Raw genomic sequence first — 6,000 nt, 5'->3', positions numbered from 1 at the left:
CTTAATAATAAATAAATAAATAATTGTTAATCTCAAGTTACCTCTTCATTTTCATTCATTGTACTTTCACTCTGGGGTGATCTGGCTGTGAAAGTACAATACTCAATTGCTACCCAGCATCCATCTTTTTCATACCAAAGTTGTTAAGGACTTAAGAAGTTGAACAAGTTATGTAGTTATAAGGTTCAATTGAGATGTTGGTGTTGTTTCACAAGCCAGTTTCACAAAGTGCTAAAAGGAAGTGAAGATGCTTCAGCTCTAAGTTGCAAAATGACCCCACAAGTTAAAGAGAACATTCTGAGACAGATGACCTGGCCAGAAGAGAAGAAAGTGTGGGTACGTGTGTAGGGGGGGGGGGGACCCATTAGATGTGAGGAGAAAGTAAGAGGGATGACCCATTACTTTCAACACAGCGTTGAATTACTTGTATGGAAAGTACATCACACGCTATTTCCATCACTTCAGTTATCATCCATCCTTCAAGATTTGTTACTTAACTATTTAATATGCCTATGTTGTTTATTTAATATAATAAATGTTGCATTTAATAATGTTTACATGTTTTGTTTTGTTTGACTGAGTGTCCATTGTTTGTGAATGTTGCATTATGTTTGTTTTGTGTAAGTCACTGTTCGCTCTCCTTAAAGTTTATTGTTTTTTTGCTCTTGGCACAAGTCAGTGTAAATGTTTATCCTGGCTTCTTAGTTCATTTATTGTCAATCCACAGAACATTTTCCATTGTAAAGTTGTCATGTGCTGTCAAGTTTTTCATGAAGCAGTTGAGTACATGTGTTGACTTTCAATGCGGATTCTTCTTTTTTCCATAGACATTTCCACAGACACATTTCTTCCATAGAAAATTTTCATTTGCTGGTCTATATCTTGATAAACTTGATGATGGGTTTTCCTCCTGGGGGACTTGTCAAAACTGCCTTGAGTTTGTTAAGTTCTGTTCACTGTAACAATGTCAGTTGCTTCCACAAATCTTGACAACTTGAGGATAGTATTCATCCTGGAAAGCTTTTCCCCTGGAAAGCATCTTGCCTTAAAAGTGTTTTAAAGATTGTCTCTTTCATGCCCACTACCAAAATATTAAATAAATAACCGTTTTAAATACATGAATACATATTCATATTTTTATGCAATGATAAAGTACTGATATTAAAATGTTAGAAAAGCAAAAAGTAAATTATGAATGCACAGTTTATCATATTGTTTTAAGAGTCCAAAATCATCAGACATTGTTCGTGGGTATAGAAAACTCAATTATGTAGTGTTTCAAACAATCCGATAATTGTAGATTCACATGTTCCAAAGAATTGGCGCATTCCCTTTCACTTTTGTTAGTGTGCAGTGCATCCAATAAATCTCGCAGGTGGCTTTTTGGATTTCCAATTCCTGAGAAAATATCCTGAAGTCTTTAATTGCCTTGGCATGGCTAAAGTAGAAGACGCTGTCAAATGAAGAAGTAGTCCTCAAAATTAATGTTTGAATCGAAGAAGTCTCAGACCTTAAGAAATAGTGTTTAAATGGTCTGTTTATTTGTAGGTATGTATGACTGCACTGTTTTTGTTCAAGATGTTGATGTTTGATGATTGTTACGAGATGTTTTTTATTTTTAACCTACATTTTTTACCGTTAGTAAGTTTCAAAAGTATAGTAAGTCCCCTATTATCACTTTCATTCAGCAATTCATCAATCATTTTAAACATTCACTCACATCATTTTGAAAATCACTTGTAATGCACCAGGTGAGGATGGTCTTTGGCAACTTCCCAAAAAAGTGGGATGGCATAAGGGTAAACAAAGTGGGATTTTCTTGGTGGATGAGAAGTTTTAAAAAGTTCTCATTTGAGCCACAGAAGACAGAAAGGCTGAGACAGACTGGTTATAAAAAAAGCTCCATGAGTTTCAACCACTATGTACCATGGCATGGTTGGCTTGTGTGCGCAAAGTGTGCTCCCCTCTCACCAAGGCGTCCCAGGTCCAAATCCCGACCAGGGCCATATGTGAGTCGAGTTGTGCGTTGGTTCTCTGTTGTGCCATGAAGGTTTTCAAGACAATCCTGTTTTCCTCCCTCGGGAAAAATCAAACACTTTCGATCTTGGCGGTGCTCCGTGGTCATAATGGGTTGATGGGCGTGCTTACATGCCTGCTTCTTGAACATGTTGTAGCTGCATCCTTCGCAATTCAGCTCTTAGCTGCGAGTAAGGATGATTAGCCCCCCAAATTATAAAAAGTTATATTAAAAGTTGCCTTACCTTTTAGGGTAAGCAAGGGTAAAGTTCAGTACACTAAGTAAATTTTAAGAAACTTGCCAACATTAAAGGGCTGAGAATTCCTCTAGAGGAAGGAAAAGTAACAAAACAAGTGATGTTGAGTTACTCAGCCATTTCCACACTTTAACATTAGTTGAAATCAAATCTAATGTACGCATCAACAATGATGGGGATAAGAAATCACAGAGCCTAAGAAAGTGACAGATAAGACAAAAAGGCTAAAACCAATTAAAATGCCACCACAACTTCTATGATTTTAAAACCAGATGTACAGTAGGCCTATACCGTGCGTATACAAACTGAAAAAATTATGATTAAAAAAGTGATGGCCTTAACGTTAAGATATACAAGGAGGCATTACAGCCTTACATTACGTACTGGGATCACAGGCCTTCGAAGATGGGTCCATATAGGCCTTACAAGTAAAACTGGGTCCATATGCCTTAAAATATGGGTCCATAATAGGCCTTAAAACAAGTAAAAATGGGTTTTATTTACATAGGCCTCAAAAGATGGGTCCAAATAGGCCTACAGCAGATGGGTCCATATGGGTCCATATTAATGTTTATCCATATAGGTCTTATTAATACATAGTAAAAATGGGGCCACTATGCCTTGAAAAATGGGTCCATGCCTTAATACAGGTAAATAACAAATAGGTCTTAAGAAGATGTCTCAAATAGACCATAACACATAGTAAATTTGGGTCCATAGGCTTTACAAGATGGGTTCATATAGGCATTGATGCATAGTAAAGACGGGTCCATCGGGTCTTAAAGATGGGTCCATACAGGCCTTAAACATGATAAAGATGGGCTCATAGGCCTTGGAAAATGTGTCCACATACTAATAGGTTCTTATACATAAAGATGAGTCCATATGCCTCCAGGTAAAGATAGGTCTATTGCCTTAAAATGAGGGACCATAAAGGCCTTAAAACAAGTAAAATGGGTCCAAGCCTTAGAAGATGGGTCCACATACTATAGGTCCATACAGGCTTTAAAAGATGGGTCCATATATAGGTCTTAAGAAATAGTAAAGATGGGTTCATAGGCCTTTAAAAAAAAGGGTCCATATGCCTTAAAAAAATGGGTCCATCAGATGAGCCTTGTAATGCACAGGTAAAGATACAGGTCAATTGCCTTAAAATATGGGTCCATATAGGCCTTAAAAGATGGGTCAATACACAAAGATGGGTCCATAAGACTTGAAAAATTGGTCCATAGACCTTGGAAAAATGGGTCCATGAGGCTTATAATGCACATGTAAAGATATAGGTCCATTGCCTTAAAATATGGGTCCATATAGGCCTTAAAAGATGGGTCCATACACAAAGATGGGTCCATAAAAAAAAAGACTTGAAAAATTGGTCCATAGACCTTGAAAAAATGGGTCCATGAGGCTTATAATGCACATGTAAAGATTTAGGTCCATTGCCTTAAAATATGGGTCCATCTTAAAAGATGGATCCATAGGTCTTAATAAATAGTAAAGATGGGTCCATAGGCCTTTAAAAAAATGGGTCATAGGCCTTTAAAAAATGGGTCCACCAGATGAGCCTTATAGGGCACATTGCCTTAAAATATGGGTCCCTATAGGCCTTAAAAACGGGTCCATTTGCCTTAATACCGGTCTTAATGGGTCTAAAGGCCTTAAGAAGATGGGTCCATATATACCTTACTACATAGTAAACTTGGGTCCATAGGCCTTATAGGTCTTGCTGCATAGTAAAGACGGGTCCATCAGGTCTTGAAGATGGGTTCATACAGGCCTTAAACATGATAAAGATAGGCTCATAGGCCTTGGAAAATGTGTCCACATACTAATAGGTTCTTATACATAAAGATGAGTCCATATGCCTCCAGGTAAAGATAGGTCTATTGCCTTAAAATGAGGGACCATAAAGGCCTTAAAACAAGTAAAATGGGTCCAAGCCTTAGAAGATGGGTCCACATACTATAGGTCCATACAGGCTTTAAAAGATAGGTCCATATATAGGTCTTAAGAAATAGTAAAGATGGGTTCATAGGCCTTTAAAAAAAAGGGTCCATATGCCTTAAAAAAAATGGATCCATCAGATGAGCCTTGTAATGCACAGGTAAAGATACAGGTCAATTGCCTTAAAATATGGGTCCATATAGGCCTTAAAAGATGGGTCAATACACAAAGATGGGTCCATAAGACTTGAAAAATTGGTCCATAGACCTTGGAAAAATGGGTCCATGAGGCTTATAATGCACATGTAAAGATATAGGTCCATTGTCTTAAAATATGGGTCCATATATGCCTTAAAAGATGGATCCATAGGTCTTAATAAATAGTAAAGATGGGTCCATAGGCCTTTAAAAAAATGGGTCATAGGCCTTTAAAAAATGGGTCCACCAGATGAGCCTTATAGGGCACATTGCCTTAAAATATGGGTCCCTATAGGCCTTAAAAACGGGTCCATTTGCCTTAATACCGGTCTTAATGGGTCTAAATGCCTTAAGAAGATGGGTCCATATATACCTTACTACATAGTAAATTTGGGTCCATAGGCCTTATAGGTCTTGCTGCATAGTAAAGACGGGTCCATCAGGTCTTGAAGATGGGTTCATACAGGCCTTAAACATGATAAAGATAGGCTCATAGGCCTTGGAAAATGTGTCCACATACTAATAGGTTCTTATACATAAAGATGAGTCCATATGCCTCCAGGTAAAGATAGGTCTATTGCCTTAAAATGAGGGACCATAAAGGCCTTAAAACAAGTAAAATGGGTCCAAGCCTTAGAAGATGGGTCCACATACTATAGGTCCATACAGGCTTTAAAAGATGGGTCCATATATAGGTCTAAAGAAATAGTAAAGATGGGTTCATAGGCCTTTAAAAAAAAGGGTCCATATGCCTTAAAAAAAATGGATCCATCAGATGAGCCTTGTAATGCACAGGTAAAGATACAGGTCAATTGCCTTAAAATATGGGTCCATATAGGCCTTAAAAGATGGGTCAATACACAAAGATGGGTCCATAAGACTTGAAAAATTGGCCATAGACCTTGAAAAAATGGGTCCATGAGGCTTATAATGCACATGTAAAGATATAGGTCCATTGCCTTAAAATATGGGTCCATATAGGCCTTAAAAGATGGATCCATAGGTCTTAATAAATAGTAAAGATGGGTCCATAGGCCTTTAAAAAAATGGGTCATAGGCCTTTAAAAAATGGGTCATAGGCCTTTAAAAAATGGGTCCACCAGATGAGCCTTATAGGGCACATTGCCTTAAAATATGGGTCCCTATAGGCCTTAAAAACGGGTCAATTTGCCTTAATACCGGTCTTAATGGGTCTAAAGGCCTTAAGAAGATGGGTCCATATATACCTTACTACATAGTAAACTTGGGTCCATAGGCCTTATAGGTCTTGCTGCATAGTAAAGACGGGTCCATCAGGTCTTGAAGATGGGTTCATACAGGCCTTAAAACATGAAAAAGATGGGCCCATAGGCCCAAATGGGTCCACATACTATAGGTCCTTATACATAAAGATGGGTCCATATGCCTTAATACACATGTAAAGATAGGTCTATTGCCTTAAAATATGGGACCACAAAGGCCTTAAAACAAGTGAAAATGGGTCCAAGCCTTAGAAGATGGGTCCACATACTATAGGTCCTTATACATAAATGTGGGTCCACAGGCCATAAAAAATGGTTCCATAAGCCTTAATTAATACACAGGTA

Source organism: Asterias rubens, chromosome 2 (genome assembly GCF_902459465.1).
Source record: "Asterias rubens chromosome 2, eAstRub1.3, whole genome shotgun sequence".
Lineage (NCBI taxonomy): Eukaryota > Metazoa > Echinodermata > Asteroidea > Forcipulatida > Asteriidae > Asterias > Asterias rubens.
Note: the sequence above shows the minus strand (reverse complement) of the source record.